Source organism: Microcebus murinus, chromosome 3, assembly GCF_040939455.1.
Source record: "Microcebus murinus isolate Inina chromosome 3, M.murinus_Inina_mat1.0, whole genome shotgun sequence".
Taxonomy (NCBI): domain Eukaryota; kingdom Metazoa; phylum Chordata; class Mammalia; order Primates; family Cheirogaleidae; genus Microcebus; species Microcebus murinus.
In genome coordinates, this window is record NC_134106.1 from 22,664,248 (window position 1) to 22,687,375 (window position 23,128).

The 23,128-nt window shown below is 37.2% G+C and overlaps 1 protein-coding gene across 2 annotated transcripts in view; it reads left to right on the forward strand.

The window, feature by feature from the left end:
- BABAM2 (BRISC and BRCA1 A complex member 2) overlaps positions 1-23,128 on the forward strand; it is a 398,861-nt gene that overhangs the window by 287,838 nt on the left and 87,895 nt on the right. The gene's annotated exons all lie outside the window — the stretch shown is intronic.

Genomic DNA, 23,128 nt, shown 5'->3' on the forward strand with positions numbered 1-23,128 from the left:
ATTAGGTACCTTACTCACATATCCTTAACTGTTGTCATTGTTAACCTGTGGGTCCATTTTTCATAGTGTCTAAAATAGGATCTCTTCATTTTTTTTGTACTTCCTTCCTTAAATGTGGCAATCCCTGGGCTCATATGTGGCTCACTGACACTGTGGCTTCCCTTAAGTCCTTCCATCTCTTCAACACTTAGCCTCTTGAAAAGAACAGCTGGCAAGGGGAACCTGGTTAGGGGAGAGCCTCTCCTCCTTGCTTTTCTGCCTTTTATTAATTTACAAGGTATTCAGTACCTGTTACATGCTCAGGAATGAGCCTGATCCTGTAGCTGCAAACAAAGACATGTTTCTGCCCTTGAGCTGCTCACAGTCTAGGGAGGGATAACAACATATGAAATAGTAAATTATGCTACACTGTTGAAAGTGCTGTGTTTAAGTTATGAATGCAGTGCACTAGAAGAATAGAGGAGAGTGCTAGTAACTTCCCTGAAATGCAAGGAAGTGGGGCTGTCACAGAGGTATGGTGATGGTTGAGCTAGGTATTAAAGAAGGGCTTAGAGTCTGCCAGGTGGCAGAGATGGTAGCAGGGGACAGTATTTCACCTTCATAACGCAAGAAAAGAGAAAGATGCCAAAAGCATGTGCTCCCGTGACTTTTTTTTTCCAATGAAAATGAAGTTGTTCTCTGGTTTTCCCCTTAAGAGGAGAAAGTTATAAAATGCAAGAGAAAGGAAAAGTAAGAGTAGATGAGCCTCCCTGCTCCTAATAGGGCCAATAGAAGCTCCTGGATTCAGTGTTCCATGTAACTGAAGTACAATAGCAAAGCTTGGTCATTAAATATTTTGGGCCGGTCCCTTAGAAATGAATCTCTAAAAGGATAGGGGGAAAAGTGTTTCTTCAGAGCAGATTTATTGAAATGATTATATTTTTCTAAACAAAATATTTTAAACATTTAAACAGAACACTTCAGAGAAATTTTGGAACAGAGATATAAAGTGATTTCATTCCAGTGTTAACTCTTAATTCCTTACACAAATGAAGGGCAGTGGTAAGGACAATTCAAATATTAATATTTTAAATCTGATTTCAGAATGCAATCTATATAATATGGTTCTCCAAATTTACCATATACTTTTCTTGGATCAATATTAAAATTATTTTGAATTTCCTGAGCAAATAATAGCCAAAACCTTCCATGAGAACACAATTTCATTTTAATGTCACCCCAATTTCCTATTGGTCACTGAAAAAGAGTGGTTTTCAGGTAGGTTTCGGAAACTTCAAGAGACCAACTGCTGTCTTTATGTTGACTTAGGTTGGGACTTTAAAATAATTTTTTGATTAAGAGAGTTTTCAAGCATACACAAAACCAGACAATATAGTGTGATGCACCCCAGATTGTCATCTTCATATTTAACAACATTTGGGCATACTTATCCATTTATGTTTCCTTCCTTGTTTCCTCTCTTTCTTTCTTTTTCTTTTCTTTGGAGGAGAGCCTATAGTATATTAAAACAAATCACAGACATTGTCATTTCACTTTAAATGTATCTTTAAAACATAAAGGAAATATTTTATATAATAGAACCATTATTACACATAACAAAGTTACCAATAATTCTTTAATGCCATTTGAACTCAATCTATATTTAGATTTCCCCATTTGTCTCAAATGTCTTTTTATAGTAGTTAGTTTGTTCAGACCAGAATTCAAACAATCTACAGCATTTGATTTTATTTTCCTCATAAGTCTCTTAATCTAAAACAGTCTTTACTCTGTTATTATTTTTTTCCCTATGAAATTGACTTGCTGGAGAAACCAGGTCAATTGTCCAGTGAAATGTCCCATATTTTAGATGTGTCTGCTTGCTTCCTTGTGGTGGTATTTAACTTATTTCTCTTTCTCCTGTATGTCTTGTAAATTAGAATAGCTTGAGATCTTTGAAAGTCATTTTACCTGTTTTTTTAGAAAATGTAAAAATTTCACAAATTTAATTTCAACTGGGTACCATGACACCCTCCTATAGTCCCAGCTACTCAGGAGGTTGAGGTGTGAGGATCTCATAAGCCCCAGGAGTTTGAGACTGCAGTGAGCTATGGTCAGGCCACTACACTCCAGCTTGGCAACATAGTGAGAGCCTATCTCTTAAAAAAAAAAATAATTAATTTAGGCCATGTGATTTCTTTTGTATTAATTTATGCAACAAACATTTGAGTGCCTCCTTTGTCAGGCACTGTTCTAGGTGCCAATTTGTTGAGTTATGCTTTGTTTTCCTAGGACTTCTTTTGTTCTAGTAAAATTGTATGTTTATTTTTTAATTAAGTTTTTGAGTACATAATGGTTCAAAACTAAAAAAATTATGAAAAAGAAATAATGAAGTTTCTTTTTCACCCTTGTCCCTGCTAGGTCAAATCCCAAATAATTGTATTTTTAGTTTCTTGTATCCTTTGGAAATGCATTTATACATTTATAAGATAATATGAATATGTGTTCTAAAAACATAATATTTCTAGTTTATCTTTAGCTCAATATTAAAAGTAATTCTTAAGGCCAGAGTCAATTGATACATACATATACTTTTTATCTTTGAAACTAAGACTTCTTATCTATCCCCTCTTTTGGCAAATGATGGTAGTTTAATTTTTAATGATAAAATAACTAATAGAAATTTTTTATCATAGAATACCTATTCAATACAGTCCAATATCAGATGACACTTAACAGTGTTATTGACAATACTACAACATTAAAATTATTAGTCTTATGACACTTTTTGTGAAATCATAAATTACTGAGGATTGTACTTCCTTATCATTTTAATTTGAGTTGCAGCCCAAGAGGCCTACCAAAAGGTGCTGGGCAGTGTTAAGCTTTTATATGGAGATGTCTGTTTTGGAACCTAGGAAGAAACTGCACACTAAAATAAGCTACTTGCTTGAAGTGATGAATTTGATTAATATACATTGTATGCCTGTATCAAAATATCACATGTACCCTATAAATATATACAACTATAATGTGTCCATAATAATTAAATATAAAATAAAAAAAAATTTTAAGAGGCTACTAAGCACCTGTAGTCCTAGCTTCTCAGGAGGCTGAGGCAGGATGATCACTTGAGCCAAGGAGTTCAAGTCCAGCCTGGGCAACATAGTGAGACCTCATCTCTAAAACAACAACAAAAAAAGAAGCTACTAAAACTCAGTGGATACTGTGTAGGTGTTTTTCTTGATCTGCAAAAGTAGTTTGCATAAGAAATAGAGGTGTTTATCTACCATTTTTTAGAAATAATGCAAATTATCAGAAAAAAATTGAATTTCAGTAACTTGATATATTAATAATATAGAACATTTAATGAGATCAAGAAAAATAGCTGTATGTGTTGAGAAAAGGGGAGTATATAATATTAGTAAGAAATATAACTAATTTCTTGCCAAATCAGACCTAATTAACTTCTATTAATTTAATTTTTTTTACTTTATTGAAATATGTTTATAGCATATCTCTTTCCAAAAAAATATTTGAAGTGACTTAAATAAGATGCATATTATAGGATTAAGAAAAATAGAAAGGGACATCAGAATTAATATATATTTTTGAATTATTTGCATTTCTAACACAAATGCTTTATAAAGTTTTTGTTATTTTTGTTTCTTCCTTTATTAGAACCCATGCTTGGTTCTACCATTGATTGCTTGGGTATAGAACCTCTTCCTTTATCTATAAAGGGAAACAGGGAGAAGAAATTTACTTAGTTTACAGTATTCTTTAAAAATACTCTAGAAATGGATACTGTCCATTATAAGAACTTTAACTTGCTTTTAAAAACCCACTTTTTATTTTGAAATAAAAACTCATAGGCAGTTAGCAAAAATAGTGCAAAAAGTCCCAAGCATCCTTCCCTCAATAGTGACTTCCCTCAATAGTGACATCTTACATAGGTGTAGTACAATATATAGTGTAGTACAATAATCAGAATCAGGAAATTGGGATTGGTACGTTACTGATAAGTAGACTCCAGACTTTATTCAGTTTTCACTATCTTTTTAACCTGCTTTCCTTTGTGTGTATGTGGGTGCATGTATGTGTGTAGCTCTGTGTAATTTTATCTAATATATAGATACATGTAAACACCACCACAATCAAACCACCTTTTGTGGTTTGTCACCACAAAAAAACTCTCTTGTGCTACCTCTTTGTATTTGCATCATGTTTAGGTATTTCTTTCTTTCTTTCTTTGGAGAGCAATTAAAAATAGTATTGTATTTTTTATGTTGGTTTCCATGTATTTATTGCTAGTAGTAATACAGTTAATTTTTGTGTTGATCTTGTATCCTACAACCTTGCTGAACTCATGTTCATGAGAATAGTTCTGTGGGTTGTTTTTTTTTTGTTTTTTTTTATAGATTCCTTGGGAGTTTCTACATAGATAGTCATGTTATACACAAATAAGGACAGTTTTATTTTTCCCTTTCTGATCTGTGTTCCTTTTTTCTGGCTTTATTGCACTGGCTAGTCCTTCCAGCACTGTGTTGAATAAGCATGGTGAGAGTAGACAGTCTTGCCTTCCTCCTGATCCTAGGTGGGGAAGCATTCAGTCTTTTGACATTAAGTATGATGTTTGCGATAAGATTTTTGCCAATGTTCTTAATCAAGTTGAGAAAGTTCCCCTCTATTCCTACTTTGCTGAGATTTTTCTTTTTTTATCATGAATGGTTATTGGATTTTACAAAATGCTTTTTCTGCATCTATTGATAATCCTCATGTGATTTGGCAAGTGCAGTCTATCCTGTCATTGCTTCCTTCCCCAAATACTCTAGCCCCATATTGCTGGTACTTGAACATGGTAAAAAGACAAAGATTCCAGAGAAAGCAATTTGGGATATGAATTCATGTTATTGTTAATTCTACATTGATGAATATCAAGAGAAATTGATTAGATACTTGTAGAAGATTTAGCTTATGCAGTTCTTCCCTTTCTTAACATTTCTATAATATTTATTGAAGTACATATAGAGCGAGGGTTTAGAAGCCTGCACTTTGGAATCAGAACAAAATCTAATGTGGCCTTTATAATTTACTAGCTGTGTAAGACCTTAAGCAAACTCTTTAACTTATCTAAGCCTCAGTTTCCTTATCTGAAAGTGGGGCTAGTAACTATCTCATGTTGTGAGGATTAAATGAGATAATGTATATAAAATGCTTTATGCATAATGGGCATTTAATAGTGTTAGCTATTATTAATGTAGTATTCATATATTTAACAATAATTTATTAAACTCTCTTACATTCAAAGCACTGTGCTGGGCATTTGGAATGACACAGAGTTATATGACATATAGACACAGTCTTAGAAGAAGAATATGCCATTTAATTTTTAAATATCCCATATATCTGAATAAATGAATGACAACTTTCTTCTCCTACACCCATCTAAGATCAGTCAGTCTTTGGTCCTTACCCTGCTCCCCCTACCTTTGTCCTTTATCTTCTCTTTCTCTCCATCCCCCCTTTTCCTCTCTCCTTACTTCCTGTTTTCTGTGTAATGATCAAGCTGTCCTAGATGAACCAGTTTCTACCTCTCCACTCTTGCCTACTCTCATGAGAATTTCCTCTTTCCCTTTCTCCCTCATTTTACATTTTCAATTTTTCATAGTTACTCTAATTATATTTTAGGCTGGCTTTCTCTTTAATCTTTTCCATTTCCTTAAGGAACCTTAGGATGGCCCCTCCTCATGTTTTTGTACTCTCCTGTTTCTGAGCTAAAAATAATCAGAATCGTGACTAAGCTATCTGAGAGACATCTGAACCCAAAATAATAATAAAAAAATTAGTGACATTAACCTCTAAAAGCCTTGATGGTGCCTAGAATTTTTTAATAGAATCTCCACTAAATTTTCCACTTCTGTCCTCATTTTCTTCTAATTAAACTTTCTTTTCTTCAAATAACAGGTTCAAGATAAATTAAAAGCTCTGACTTAATTTTTGTTTAATTGCTACATTTCAAAAGAATTCACTTCTGTTATTTTCTCAATGCAAATGTACAGTATTTCTGCCACTTTATGAATTTTTATAAAGCTTTTGTGGTTGTCCTAAGAGTCTAACCTTCTTTACACCATTATTTTTAAAGGAAAATGCATTTTCCAAACTCTTCACAAACAAGCTAACTTTATGGACCCTCTTTGTTGGTAAGTTGGGCACTCCCTGTATAAATGTTCCAACTTGTAAAAAATTGCAATCCTTGCAGGTATTTTAGAGAACCAAACCAGCCTGTAAATGCAGTATTTGGTTCATCTTCCTTGGAAAGAAAACCATCTAATTAGAGTTGCCATGACAACTCTGTTTTCATGCAGTATAACAGACCTATTGATCTGAAGTTAAGGTTGATAGAGCACATGTACATGTTAGTGACAGAAGCCATCATGCAGTGTCTTAGGGAGTATTGGCTCTATTTCTCTCCTGGCTTCTTTCTAATGTATGCACCTTACAAGCATTTATTAAGCACCTGTTGTGTGGAGAGCTCATATAAACCCATAAAATATCCACTGAAAGAAGAAAGAAACAATACAAAACCCTCTCATGGACATAGAATAAAATCCAAACGCCTTACCCTCACCTTCATAATCTGACTTCTGGCTGCACAATTGACCATTTCTCCTCCCACCTCCTCTGTGCCCTCCATTTTGGCTACATTGGCCTCTTTCTGAGCTTCAAACACTCCAGGCTCATTACCATCCCGGGGCTTTTGCACTTAGTATTGCCTCTGCCAGAGGGTCTTTTTGCTCTGATTTATCATTAGGGTCTCAGTTTAAATTTATTTCTTCAGAGAAGCTTTAGGACAGTTGCCTACCCACCTTCCCACGTACATCGTCATGCTCTTGGACATTATGATGTTTTGTTTCCTTCTGATTTTATTGTTTTATTATTGCATAGTCTGTTAGTATAATAGAATGTAATTTCTGTGAGTGCAAGATATGGCAGTGTCTTGTTCACTGCCATAGCTGTTAATATTTGTTGAATGAATGAATGAATGAGTAGAGTGATCGAGTATCGTGATGGTCAAGAAGGCCTCATGGATTGGCACTTATTTAAGTGTTTTGGAAAAAACGATGGATGATTAGGCAGAAATTATAGCCAGAAGGCATTTTATTTGTGAGGAATGATCTATACTAATAAGTTCTATGCGAGGGTCACTTTGTTCAACAAGAACATTTTTGAGTGTCCCTCTGAACTGCAGGGAAGGACCAGTTGGAGAGTGAGCAAGAAGGACGCTGGGTAGGTAAAATTCAGAATGTTAAGGATGCAGTTCAAGTTTGACCAGAGAAATATAGAGAGCCATCATAGACTGAAGAAAGTAAACAGTGGGCCTAAAGCAGAAGCAGAAAGTCTAACATTTGTAAGCAATTTTCTATGTGAAGAAACACATCTAAAGTTGTTGAGTCTTAGGATGCTGGGAGCCGGGGTAAGAGGCAGGGTGTGTAGTAAGGGGTTGTCAGTGAGACCAGTGACCTAGAAAATTTTAAAAGAACCTTTTAATTTCAGTTTCCTCCAGGGCAAGCTGGCTTTTAAAGTTGATTAAAAGTGTGATTTTTCAAGCATTTGGCAGTAATTACCCACAAAATAATTTTATTTTTTAATTTGGTTTGAATGTTGGTTCTTTTTCTTATAAAAGAAACAGACAAGTTACTGAGGTATTAAAACTCAATGATAATAATAAATAACATTAAAAAGTATATATGACGCACTTGGTTAATACCTTATATCATTAATTTTCATGATAGCCCTGTGAGCCTTATTATTGTCCCCATTTCACAGATTAGCAAAGTGAGGCTTAGGGAAGTTTTAAACAACTTGCTCCAAGGTCAGTATACTAAGTGATCAATTGGATTTCAAATCCACGTGGCCTGTCTGATTTCAAAGCAAGGACTCTGAACTGTCTCATTTTTCTGGCTCATTCATACTTGAAGTTAATTTTTTGAAAGTTTTTATTCATATTATGTTATATATCTTCACACTTTCATTTGGGATGCTGATTTCGCTATTACAAGTAAATTGATGTTCAGTCCACAGATATTTATTTTGCTACTATGTGCTAGGTATTATAACATATTAACAATATCAATTGAAAAATTACCTTATATATTATATTAGAGAAAATTAAGCTCATTGAACTCATATTTTCTTTCCCTAAAATTCTCTATATGTGTCATGTAATAGTAGATCTAATATAAACATAAGAATTGAAGAGATAATTTACAGAGTTTTGGGGGTAACTTTGCATATTGATATATATTTAAACTTAAGAGAAAAAGTTGCAAGAATAGAAAGGAGAACTGCTATATATACCTTTTACCCAGATTGGCCAATTGTTTACATTTTGCCCCATTTGCCTTATCATTCTCCCTATATATTTATATTTAGATATATGCTTATTTTTTTTTCTGAACTATTGGAGAGTAAGTTGGACACAGTGCACTTCATCCCTAAATGTTTCACAATGTATTTCCTAAGAACATAGTCATTCTCTTATATAACCACAGTGCAGTTATTAAATCAGGAAATGTATCATTGACACTATACTATTATCCAGTCCACAATCCGTATTCTAATTCTGTCAATTGTTCCAATAATATCCCTTTCAGCTATTTTTTATCCCCCTCCAGGATCCAATCCAGGATCACACATTGCCATTAGTCGTCACGTCTCTTTACTTTTTTAATCTGGAACAGTTTCTCAGTCTTTATCTTTCTTGACCTTGGCTTTTTTGAAGAGTACAGATTAGTTATTTTGTTCCTCAATTTGGGTTCATTTGATGCTTCCTCATGATTAAATTTATGCTGTGAATTTTTGGCAGCAATCCCACAGATGAGTTGTTGTGTCCTTGAGTATACTGCATCAATAGGCACGTGATGTCAGTTTGTCCCAGGATTTGTAATGTTAACTGTGATCACTTGGTTAAGGTGGTGGCCCTGAGGTTCCTTCACTCTAATGTTACTATTTTTCTCTTTGTAATTAATAAGACAGTTGTGGGGCAATGCATTGAGACTATGTAAATATGACTATAGACTATCAGACTTTCACTCACTAGTTTTAATAGCCATTGGTGATTCTTTCGCTTCATCTTTCATTCTACATTTACTAGTTGGCTTTCTACTCTAAAGAAGAGCTTTCCTCATTTATTTATTTACCATTTACATATGTATATCAGAAAGGACTTACTGATTCTGTTTTATTCAATGGGCCATACACCATATTACTATCACTATTTATTTTGTTGCATAAAGAAAACCTCATCTCATGTTTCCTTTAAAAAACAGCTGTATTTTGAATGCTGTATTAGATTTCTATTGCTGCTGTAACAAATTGCCACAAATTTAGAAACATAAAATAACACAAATTGATTATCTTATAGTTCAGCAGGTCAGATGTCAAGTTCAAATCTCAGTGAACTACAATCAAGGTGTTAGTGGGCTGCTTTCTGGAGGCCCTAGTAAAGAATCTATTCCTCTTGCTCATTCAGCTTTTTGGAAGAATTTAAGTCCCTTGCAGTCATAGGTCCTTCATGGAGATCAGTTGAGCTTGCTCCCCTTGCTCTAGAGTGACCCTGATCCCAAGTTAGTTCCTACTGTAATGAAGAAACATCCAGAAAAGTGAGTTGTCCCAAGTTATCCCCAGCCTGTACTGAGAAGCAGTGTAGATCTTGTTGAGAAAGGGACGTACTGATGTGAGCTTGGGGTCCTCCTAATGGCTGGGAGCTCTGTGGTATACTCTGCTGCATACTGTTTGCTCAGGGGTGGCTGGGTGGTCCAGACGTTGTGGGTCCCTTCCTGCCTTTCTCCTGTAAGACTGTAAGTGCCTACACAGAGTTCTACAGGAGGGTTAGTTTTGGAGAGTACCAGGACTCCTGAGATTTAAGAGTATCTTGAACAGAATCCTTCCACAGGATGTCCATTCAGCATACTCTTCTTCCAGCAAATCCGGGTGAAACTGCTTCAGGCCCGTCAGTGTCACTGATGGAATATTGATCCATTCACATGCTGCAGAGGCAGGATATAATAACAATGGGATAGTCATATACCTTTTAATAAGTCATGTTTACGTTCCCATTTGCTATTAATATCGCTCTATTAATACATTTTTAGTGTTTTGCTTTTGAAGATGTAAGAAAACAGTAATCAAAATTCTCAAGCAACCAAGAAAGTGGTTTCCAAAACAGTTACTAGGCCAACCTAAATTATATTTGGCCAGTTAAATTGGCATTGTCCTTGTCTACATTTACCAGAACCCATTTCCTACCTGACAAAACCTTTCCCCTTCTATTACATCTTGTGCTGCCGGTTAAAAGAAAGTAAACACATCCACCTTCTGGAGTTGTCAGGGTCCCACAAACACAGGTTCCCCTGAGCTCTATGCAGCCTGGACCATGCGTTGCCCCAGCCCCACTGCTTCCCCTAGGCCTGCCCTGCCCTCTGCCTGGGAAAGCGTAGGCTCTTGTTTACTGTTGCGGTGGCTGTTTGGAATCATCTGTTTTAGAAAATTTGATAAAAATAGCATTTAAACTGATGGATATTTTTTAAGAGAAAAGATACAGGTAAATGAATTATGATATTCAGAAACAGTCTCCCAATTTTGACAGATGGATATTAACAGAACTGAACTCCCACTTTCTCCATTAGTAAGTAAACAATTTATTTAGTAAGATAAAATGTTTTTCAAATGACAGGAATCTACTGAATACATCTTATTTCTGTTAATACCAACAACACTTGTAGCCTCCTCAATCCCTCGCCTCTCCAAACTCCCAAATGTCTCTTTTCATTATCTTTTCCCTCAATTCCTTCTTCTTAGTCTGTTCTAAAAAGTGGCTCCTCCTGCTCTCCAAGTGGTAATTTTGGAGCACACTGCGGAGGGGAACAGCGTCCCCATCCCGTATCTGTGCACTGCTTTGGTGACACAATGACATCCTGTGCTCACATTTGTGAACATTTCCTAGGGCAATAGCTGGCACCAGGGCCAGATACCTGGGCTTGGCACCTCAGCCTCGCTGCAGAATGTGGAGAAGAGGGAGGGGGTGCTTCTAAGCAGGTACCTGCCTATGGTCCTTATCCTGATTCTGCCCTTCTTCCCTGCTCTATCTGTCACCTTGACTTTATCATCCTCTCTGCCTGTTGGGCAGCTATGGTGTGTGTGGAAATCAGAGTGGGGGACTGAAGAAGGGCCAGGAAATTCAGTGGGCAACTGAATGATGGGTGATTTGGCTCTTGGGTGGTAGACCAGGGACTGGGTTGAATGTTGCCAAAATTGGAAGAGAAGCAATTTCTCCCTAATTAGCTGAGAATGTCTTTAACTTCTTAAGATAGAAGATTCCTCTTTCTGTATATTTGACACCGTGTTTCTCTTATTGGGGTGAGGGTGGTTGGAAAATCTGTCCTATTTTTTCCTTTCAAATAACAAATTTCTTCACTCTGAGATTCTAATATGCTACACCATAACAGGGGCAAGAGAAGAGATAGTTTTCCTCCCACCCCTTCTCCTCTCCCCAACAGAATCTCTGCAGGGAGATCACATTACTTGGGTGTGGGGCAGTAGATACAGTTCTGTCGACTCTTATATACGCTACAGGTGGTGTTCAAGAACAAGCTAATTACAACATTAACCAAAATGGCATGTGACTACTCCATGTAAACCAAACCAAAACAACAAAAATACTTACCTTCCTGTTACGAACAATTTAATTTACTATGTTAATCACAAAAGATAAAATCATTAAATCACAAGTGCTCCACCTCTAACTGGTGATTTCATTGATGATGAATGTTAGCCAACTGTTGTTAACCATTAACTGTAACGCATGTATCCTGAGAACATAGAATAGCGACTTGCAAACGTTTTGATTTAGAATTGTGGCATCATATTGTTGTCCCTACATGATTTATCTGTTGGACACATGTTTTTAATTCAAAAGCAAAAAGACAAACAACCACTTTAACTTTACACAAGCTCTGTAGGACAACTGCAAATATGAGTGTCACAGAGCCAGACCCCAGAATGTTTCCAGTAATATGAATGTGTCTTTAAAATTTTTGCAAGCAAATTCAGTCTACACTCTTCTCTGGCTGACTACATTTTGGGATGCTTCATGCTTCAGTTTGTGGTGCTTGGAGTGCATGTCCTTCTTGCTTTAGAAGTGTGCCTAAATAATGCTTAAGATACTGCTGTAGGCCTCTGTTAACAACTCGAGCACTCGCAAAACTTAGAGGGTTTGGCCTATTTACCATAAAGAAGCAAACATTCCGATCCTAAGGACAGGCCTAGCCTAAGGTTGACAGTAAGAGCAACAGTTTGTTGCTTCGTTTTCCTATTAAGCTCTGGGTTGCTGATTGAAGCAGAATTCCAATGTTTTGACACACCACCACATTGTTAACACGATAGGGAGGATTTGATTATGGGAGAACAAGTCCAAAAACGGTAAATTGACAAAAAAAAAAAAAAAAAAAATCTGGGGCTTTGCTTCTCAAGGCAGCTTTTGCGGTTGCATTCCTTTATTTGATGTGGTTGCGCCTTCTCCTGTGCCAAACGGTGCAATGTGGAGAAATGATAAAGTTGCAAAAAAAGGGAGGGGGCGGATAGGGAGTGAACTGTTTAGTAATGAGAGAAAGAAAACAGAGCTTAGGGATCAAAGACAAAAATACCTGTTTGTCCAAGCAAGAAAAAGAAAGTTAACTCGGGAGTCCTTTCTCCATGCTTGGGTAAAGGCTGAGCCCTGCTGTCAGCTGGCGCCTCTCGGGCCAACCCAGACTGAGCGCAGTAGAGACAGGAAGGCCACAAGCTGCCTGTAGGTGAGAACAATGACTTGAGAAAGGGCAAGGCTGGCCGCTGTGGCTTACCAAGCGCAGTGTGGTTAACACAGGTGGGCTGCAAGGAAGAGGAGTGCTGAGCAAAGCTGCCTGCCAGCATCAGACTGAACACGGTTAAACACCAGCCAGCCTTGGAGGCAGGTCGTAAAGAAGCTTGGGAATCCAAGTGAGGAAAAAGGTTTTCACACAGGAACAGGATCTTATTTATTTACAATTTTAAGGCTGGATAGCTTTTCTATTGTGTGGTTTGTGACATTTTCTGAGTTTTAAAATTATCTCTTTTTGCACTGTGAAAAGAGCATATATGATTCATCTTAATATTTCTGAGGATCAGTCACCAACTAACAGCTAGTATTTTGGGTGGGAGGAAGGCTTTTGTAGGCAGCTTTTTCACCTAACATAGAAGTAAAAAGCACCAGAATATGCCTCAAGCTTCGTTCAGAATCATATAAATAGCTCTCTCTTGCACAGTTACAATCCCGTATCATTGTGAGAACTCCCACAGTCCACGAGCTGCCTAATGTTCACCCCTCCCTTGCCTGAAAAAGGCTAAATGCCTGTGTTCTACCTGCTGATCAAATATAGTTGCTGGGAGGACTTCTTTTCCTCCCGTTTGACCAAAGGACTTCTTTTCATTTTTGCTAATAACCTGATCTAGGTCTTTTTGCCTGTATTTCTTCCTGGGTATTTTTCCTACTGTCAGCATCTATAGAGCTGTCAAATAATCCTATAATTCTAAATTAACAGTTAGCAAACTAAGGCCCACTGGCCAGATTCAGCTCATACTCTGTTTTGTGTGGCCCTCAAGCTGCAAATGATTTTTCATTTTTTAAATGGATAGAAAAACACTTGAAGAATAATGTTTTGTTACCCATAAAAATGATATGAAATTCAAATTTCAGTATCCATAAACAAAACTTTATTGGAACACAGGCATGCTCATTTCTTTACATATTGTATGTGGCCGCTTTTGTGTGGCTGCAGCAGAGCTGAGTATCGTAAAAGAGACATTCTGGCTGCAAAGCGGATAATATTGACCACGTGGCTTTTACTAAAAACGTTTGGTGCTCCCTGTCCGAGACCCTAAAACCTTCCTTTCCACAATGACTATTTCAGAAAAGATAGATACATTTATTGGCTTTTAATGTCAGTTTTTGGAAATTTGATTTCCATATTTTTTCCTATATTCATTGGGCTTTAATACTATAAATATTATTGAGTGCATAATATGTTGGGCATTATTCTTGCCAAGAATAGTGGGATCTTAAAAGTGAACAAAACAGTCTAAGTTCCTCATTCTGGGGGAGGTTACATTCTAGTGAGGAGTCGTGGGGGGAGATGATAAATGAACACAGTATGTGGAATGTCTGATGCCACTTGGAGACATACTTGGAGAAAAGTATAACCAAGAAGACTGGGTACCAGAGATGGAAGGTGGTTATGTTAAACAGCTTGTTCAGGAAGCCTCAATGGGAAGTTGACATTTGAGTAAGACCTGAAGCAGGTGAGGAAGCCAGCCCCACCGATGGCTGGGAAGAGAGTTCCACGCAGAGGGAACAGCAGAACTGGGCCAGTGGCCTGAGGTGGCAGTAATCCAGATGAGAGGTTAGGGTAGCTTGACTAGGGGCATGAGAGAGAGGAGTCAAGTATGACTGAGATTTTTGGTCTGGGAACCAAGAGGTAGAAGCTGCCATTTGCTGAGATGGGATGAATGTGAGAACGTAGGTTTTGTGGGCAAGTTTGCTCATGAGCAGGTTAAGTTTGAGGTGTGTTTCAAACATCCAATGGGTGGTGTTGAGCAGGCAGTTGGCTATACAAGTCCTGAGTTTAGGAAAGGTCTGAGCCAGAGATGTAAATTTGGAAGTTGTCAGTATAAAGGAGAAATTTTAAGCAGTGAGTCTGGCTGAGATTCAATTTCAAAGCCCAGAGTTGTTTTTTTTTTTATCTCCAGGACATCTCTCACTCGATGACTAAACAGAATTTTTTTTAACCTCAAATTTTCTTTTCTTTTCAGTTCACCATTGGCATTGCTTCAGGATCTCCCACTGTTCTTCTTGCTCCCTCTCTGGGCAGATGCCCTCTCACCAGTAGGCATCCTGGGCAGCATGAAATGTGCCTTTCCCAGTGGGGAAGAAGTGCTCAGCATGATCTAGGACCCGTGCTCTGCAGTCCACACTGAGGTCCTGGCCTTTGATCCACTGCCCTGCTTTGTTAAGTAGTGGCCGTGTCCTCCTTACTTCCGGCCCTGGTCTCGATTGGACTGCTCCCTTGCCTTGCCTTCTGTTTACTTGAATGTAACCACACTTCATTTTGCCCATGTGTACACTTAGCCAAAATCACCTTCTTTCTAATTGTTTCCATAAATGTCTTACCTCCTATACTAGATTTGAAGAACATGTCTATGTTTTCTTTACCTTCCTGTTATCCACAGTACTTTTCACATTGTCAGTGACTGACACCTCAGGAATGGGAGTCAGATATGCATTTATGACATCCCCCCTTCCCCCGTCCCAGTTGTATATTGTCAGGGTGAGGTGTAGAGCAGTAGCTCTTCAAGATGTGTTGTTAGGACCACTTGCCTCTACATCCATTAGGGAATGGGTTAACATGAAGATTCCCTGGTCCCATCCCAGACTGGCTGAACCTAATAAATTAGCATCTCTGGGATGGGGACTGGGTATCTGAGTTGGTAACAAGCTCTGCAGAATATTCTTAAGCAAACATGAAAACTCTTGGTGTAGAGAAAGATTACAATCCCAGTTTGACTATTTCCAGTTTGAGCTAGTCATCTATCTCAGGCCTCAGTTTTCTTTTACCTCTCTGCAATGAGTATATTAACACATGCTACCTACTTTGTAAGGCTGTTGTAGAAACTCAAGCAAGGAGTACGTTGGAAACAAATTGTGAAGTGCTATGTAGCAGTACCCTGGCTAATATTATCTTGTAGTATCCTTTTATTTATGTGCACAAGCCAAGCTCTAGCCACCTAAAGATTAACTCTTTGAGCATGGAGACCAATGATATGTGCATGAAGTTACCTAGTCCTGTTTGTGTGCCTAAGCCTTTAGTAAATACCAGTTAACATGAATCAGATGGATACCTTTCCTATGCCCTGGTAAGGCAGAAGGATTTTCTTCTTATTCTCTGAGTCTTTCTTTGATCATCATTAAAACCTATTTGCAATGACTAAATGTCCTGACTTCAGCAATATACACTTCATCCATGTAATAAGAACACTTGTACCCACTAATATTTTGAAATAAAAATTATTTTTTAAAAAAACTGTGCAATGAAAAGGAGGGAGTTAGAAAAATGTAATTTTAGTTGAGGGTACCTATTGTATGCATTGATTTTTTTTTTTTTTTTTTTTGCCAGTAAAAAATGTTTTAAAGGTAATTCCTAACAAAAGTAACCTGTACCTGTATGATAGCAGAGCAGTAAAGCCATTCACTGGAGTTTCAAAGTTGTAAATTTGTAACAAGATCAGAGTAAATTCACTCATTCCTGACCACTGATTATTTGAAAATAGTTTCAACTTGTTAGAGAAACTATGAGGGCGTCAGCTGTAGGTAATAGGCCTGGGATTAAGTTGCAACAAGAGAAAAAGAGCTTTTCTCTCTCTCCTACCCTGTTCATGTCTTGAGTAACTGGGTATCATTATAAATAGTTCATACCAAATCTTAGTAGAAAAACATCTGCTAAGTCCATTATTGTTTTGGGGAGCTTACTTAAAATGCTTTCCTACATGCTAACAAAATCCTTATGGTGGACATCTGTTAAGATTACTGCCCCTTAAAGGCTTTTTTGAGATGTTAACAAACTTAAACACATTTCTGAACAAAGACTTGGTTAGTGTTCATGTCATTAGACATTCTGTTTGCAATTACAATAGTCCTATATTTTGCATTTCTTTAAATGTAAAGTTTTCTTACTTGTACTCCATCCACCTTCTTTCTATCAAGTCCTCTGGCCCTCAGAGTTCATCCAAGTTTCCAGGAGTTGCTTTTCCTAGAATGACAAAAGCTCTAATCATTTTAGTTCAGGTACCTAAATAAGTTTAATAAATGTTCCTAGAAATAGCTTCAAGGGCTTGTTTAGCCCAAGCATGGGCTGAAACACCCAAGCCATGTGTGGAACCAGATGTTAGGTTGGCAAATAAGAACTTAGAAGTCACAAAAGTGGTAACTAAAGACCCAGAGTGGGGTAGATTTAGGTCAGAGAGACCTGGAGTTAGATGCCTCTTTGCCATGCACCACCTATATGAACTTAGAGAGGTTAGTTAGCTTCTCTAAAGCTCCAGTGCTCTCATCTATAAGATGGGATAACAGTAACACCTTTCTTGTAGGTTGGTGTGAAGAAGAGGTATCATAGAGGAAAAGCACTTGTTATAGTGCCTGATGCATACTTAGTGCTTAGCACATGGAGTTACTATTCACTACTCTGTTATGCAGAGAATTCATTTACCAAGCAAATCCCTTTTATTGTCTTTTAAACTCTTTTTGTTTATACTGTACCTAAGCAGAGAACAGCTGATCAAAATTATCCAGTATAGTAGTGTACCTTCATATTTTTTAATTACTCTATTTAATGATTCCATAATCTTCTAAGTAATGTAATTTAGCAATTTCAACTTATTTAGACTTTTCTCTAAGGGGGAAGTTTTTCTGAGTGGTTAATCATAGTGTCATTGTCTCAGAACATTTCTATTTTTATTTGTCCCTCTAAAAATGGGAAACAAGAAATGGAATCCAGTACTTTACCAGAGCCTTATGCTGTGAAGTGTGTTTAGTAGAAATACTAGATTAGTCACAAATGTAATATGGCCAGGCTGCATCCATGCGTCAGTGAGCCTCTCACTCGGTGAGACTCCCCAGATTTTCTTCTACCTATGTACGTAATTCATCTTTCTGATCTCATATATTTTATGTTCTTGTGCTGTTGAACTCAGTGAGACTCTGCCACATTGAATTACACCCGATTTTGTTTAACGGAAGGATTGAGAAACTCTTGAGGTGGGTCAAAGTTGAATCTATAACATAAGATGAAGGCTAACAACAGGTCTAGAAAATTTTCCTAGTGAAATTTTTTATTAGGAAAAAAATTTTAGTTAGAAAACAACAAAACCAGAGTCTCTCCTTAATTTAGTATTTATGTTGTTCTGGATTTTCAGAATCTATAAATGATTTTTTAATCTCACCAGGTTAACTTGTGACATGTGATATCTTAAGATGAGAAAAAGTGAGATGGCAATGTGATACATTTTACAGATCAAAATTGAGGACAATTTGAATCTTTATACCACTATTTCAGCATAAAGGTAGGGATTAGACTTTTAAAATTTTTATACCATCTTCCTATGAGAGAATTCCTAATGAAAAAGGACATAGGCTTTGGAACTAGAAAGACCTGGGCTCAAGCTCATCTCTGTGAATTACTTGCTAGGTTATCTTGGACAAGATACTTTTACTCTTAGACCCTTAGTTTTCTCATCTATAAATCGGGCTAATTAAGTCTACATGGCAGAGTTATTGTGAGGTTTAGAGATCATGAAGTGCCCACTAGAGTACCTGGCAAAAGTGGGTACTCAGTAAAATAACAGTGGCATGTTTTATTGTAATGGCTTTCCTGGCAGGCCACCAGGAAGTGTAATCTGGCTCCAGATTCTTGAGGTCTCTGGCATTCCTCTACCTTGAAGGGACTTATTAGTGGTGCTCTGATCACACATTCAGAATGAGAAACTCAAGACCTTAAACATAGTTAGGCACACTAGTGCTTGTTGAATTGGATTGATGGTGGCATACATTTTCTTAGGATTTCTCTTAGCTTGGAGGCTGAAGGCATCTTGTCTCCATCTATTATCCTAGAAGTTCCCCATTTCCATGCTTCAGCTTCCAATACTACCCTAAATCATACAGTGGAGGAGATAGCCAGGTCAACTTCCTCTCCCTTAGAACCTGTTTCAAGGGCAAAGAGCAACAAGACACTAAGGCTGACCCAAAATGTCTCTGACAGTTCCCTGTCATGACCCTTGGACAGAGAACAGTCTCTCTTGGAATCCTTGGTGCCATTTTAAGGTCAGTGTAACTCTAATTATTAATTTAACCCTTTTAATGCTTTAAGAGAGATGGGTCTTTTTGAAAGTAGTGTTTTCCCCATTGCACTGATAAGGAAGTTGGGTAGAACCAAAGAGAAAAAAAATGACAGAAGAAAAAATTATGATTGAGAATCACTGGCCCTGATGGTTTTCTCCAGTGCTAAATTATGTTTTGCTCATTTTACTTGGGCACTTAGGTAAAATTCCACATGGGGAGAGAGGGAGTTACTGTTCCATAATGGGTCAAAATCAAAAACCCATTGTCCTAAGTCAAGCTTTCAGATAGGCTAACTGCCTGCATTTTTCCATGTCAAAATACTCAAAAATAATTTCTTTATGCTGTCACACGACAGCCAAGTTAAATCTTCAATTAAGTCATGCATTGCTTAACAACAGGGCCCCCTTCTGAGAAATATATCGTTAGGCAATTTCATTGTTGCGTGAACGTCATGGAGTGTACTTACGCAAACCTAGATGACGCAAACCTAGATGACGTAGCCTACTACACACCTAGGCTATGTAGTATAGCCTACTGTTCCTAGGCTACAAATCTGTACGGCATGTACCTATATGGAATAACGTATGCATTTGTAACACAATGGTAAATATTTGTGTATCTATGGTATATCTAAACACAGAAAAGGTATAATAAACATATGATACTATAATCTTATGGGACCACCATTGACCAAAACATTGTATGTGGCACATGATTGTATTAGAGACATGACTGTATTAAAGGATACAGTCATGCAAATATCTGGGATATTTGCAGACAGAGCAAAGTTCACAAAGGGCTCTCTTAGTTTCATTTGCAGGGAAAAGAATAGTATTAATACATTCAGTATAGACAGCTCTTACATTTGACTTTTAGAGCCAACAAGACAGACCTGGAAATGTTCTTCTGGTTACCTTTTGGTCTATTTATTTAATTATCCCCATTGTTGGAAAGGTTTTTCAAACTCTGGCCTTGTCCTTCTAATTTATATCTACAGATTCAGTTTCAGTTCTAAGAATTATCAACTAATTTCATATTTCATTTTAGTCCATGAAGAAGTAGAAGGTACTTTTTCATCAGAACAATCCTTTTCACCCTTTCCTCTTCCCAAGTTCAGCCTGAACCCCTGCCACAGTGATTCACTTTTCCTCCCCTTTTTACCCTGGCTTCCTCACTGTACCGCTCTAGAGATCAGAAGAATCAGCATCAGGGAGTCCCTTTCATCTCCCTCTCACTCTGTCCACAGCCATTTAGTGGGTTAGTCAGGCCCTGCCTTCTCTCCAGCCAGCCCTGCATTCCTGGGAATATCTGGATGAGCCCTGGAATCTCTCCACAGTATGAATTTGCTGTTGTGCATGCTCAGCCTGATATTTTTTTATTTGTGAATATTAAATAAGTAGAGATCACAAGACCTTACCTCCATCATGCACCCTTTAAAAACATAATAGCTCTTTTATTTCATGGCACTTGACTTTGTTTATGCAGCATGATCAGGACAGCATTCAGGCTATAGCAAGCCTGTTAAATATTTACCCAGGAGGCAGATCTCTATACAGGAATCAGCAGCACTTAGCAGTGTGTGACTCTGGATGTTAGGTTTTGTACCCCTATAAGCTAAGAAACTACTGAGTGAAACAACGGGTGAAATAAGCATCTTTTATAAAATAAGCACTTAGTTAAAACTACCCTTTGTAGTACCTGAAGTACTTCACACATGGAGGTTCATCTAGCACAGACAACTGAGTTATTTAGAATTAGATATGCCCGAGTGGTTGGTTCGCCACATTCGAGATCAAGTGAATCTGATTGTTTGATGGTTGGAGTGGGGGAGTACTGAAGTATGAACAAAATTAAGAGGAATGTTTTCCTTGTTGCTGTGTGGAAAATTGTAGAGGGGGGTGAGCTGTGCACCACAGTGTCTGCCTCAGTGGTGGTCTGAGTGTCCAGGAGCCTTTCATCATCAGTAGGATCCCCACCCAACCAACTTATAGCCAGACCCACTGTTTGGTCCTATCCCTGTAGTCTTCATGACTAAAATCCCCCTCCACTCAGGCAGTCAACGTATTTCAGCAGAAACAGCCTGGACTCTGGTGACAGGCAGACCTGCATTCAGATCTTGGTTTTACCTCTGTCTAGTTGTATGAACCTGAAGCGATTTTTTCTCTCTGAGCCTCAATTTCTTCACCTGTAAAATTGCAATGATAATTCCCACCTTGTTGGATTGTTGGGAGGATTAAATTAGATAATGTGATAAAGCACCTAGCAACAAGTGTTCTTGATAATGACAGAAGCAGGGTACAGAAACATGGGCCTGGCAGCAGAACAGCTGGCCTTGGGACTTTGCACACCTCTGCTTCATTCCATTGTTACAAGTAATTTTTGTTAAATGGCTGTATTTCAGAATGACTCAATTGAAGCAGAGAAAGTTTCAAGTTTATAGGATTACACACAAACTATTTTCCTTCCTTGTATGCAATTTAGTAAATGATTAAGCACTTACACTGTAATATTTTATATAAGTCAAAGCCCATTACAATCAATTCCAGAGACCTATCCAAATTATTTTCTTTTTTGTTTTGGCATTTTATCATGCCAAGGATTATTCCTCTACGTAAGTTATGAGTAGCTTGGATCTTGGTATTCTCTCTGTTATACAGATACTTGACCAATAACTATAGGATATAAATATTGGATTTATTTTTCTTATACTATAGAATTTTCCTCTTAATTAGTTTTCCATCCTGATGGAATCATTAGAATCTTCTTGTTAGATGTATGCCTTCTGTATACTTCGTACATATAAAAGAGAACACCAAAAGCCTTCCTCCGGTTCACAGGAAATCATAGAAATTTTCCTAGCCTTCTTCAGAGTTTAGGCCAAACCTAATCCAGGGTCTACTCTTCAGAGTAGCAAAAGGCAATAATGGTCTTGCTGATTCTGTGCAGTTGCAGAATGCAGATGACTCATGAATGTCATGCTTAGTCAAATGCTGTCTTATGATTTTCTCAATTGTCAGAGTTGTGCTTTTAGGTATTATCTAAGTAGAAAAAGTCAATATTGAATATTTCCACTCCACATTGACTTCCTCCCATGACCTGGGATTTTGTTCATTGAGATTTTTCATTCCCATAAACAAATAAACATAAAATTTATTTTTACCAGAAAAATTAATTTCTGAAATCTATAGTCAATAGAGAGACAGGATGGGTCTGAAGTCCTTTTAGTAGTTATATGTGTTTTCTGTATCACAAACCCTAGGCTGAGTCAGTCTGCCCTAAACTCTTTAGGAATGATTTTCTAGGCAGTTATTGTGTTACCTTTTTCTTCCACTTACAACCTTGTCACTGTAGTAACTGGAATAATGAATAATCACCCTCTTAAAGGATTTTAGGTGTTTTTTTTTTTAAATATCCTATCATATTACAGAGAGGGTTTAAGGGAGTTATAGAAATACATACATTAAAATAAAATTAGAATAAGAAAAACAGACTAGGGTAAAAGGCAAGTAAGAATAGAAAAGAAGATGTAGTCAAGATTAAGAGTGATAAATGAAATGCATGCTGTGAAGTTCTTGAACAATTTCTTTTAATGGTTGTATGCTGGTTAATTTAAACTAAAAAGGGAACCCGTGAAATTTCTGAAAACAATTTCTGAATCAACATTGAGTTAATGCTTAGATCAGTTATTGACCATACCTCTTGTTAAGACTGTACCTTCTTCTTGTGTACCTTTTAGAATTCAAGGTTAACAGAGCTGATAAGATGTAATGTTGTCTGTTACAATGTTTTATTAATTCATTTAAGTTAAGTTCAGGTATTTAATGAATAAGTAATCTTTGCCCAGCAATGACTTGGGCATAATGAAGAGTATAAACATGTATGTTTCGATAATACATACAGCCCACTAATGTTGGTAAGACATTACCTATACCCATGAAAATTTGCTAATTTGTACTTTTGTGTGATAAGATCCTTAGTTGTTATCAATGATGTATAAGACTAATTTAACAACATGTATTAGAATATAGAAATTTAATCAGAAAGTGAAGCCCATGTACCCATCATCATTAATCCAAGCAGTTGGTGGCCAGATGTTGATGAGAGAAGCCAAGTCTGTTTGGGGGTATCACTTCTTAAGTTACTTGAGCCCTAAGAGAAGTGTCCATTGTACTCTTGTCCTTTCAG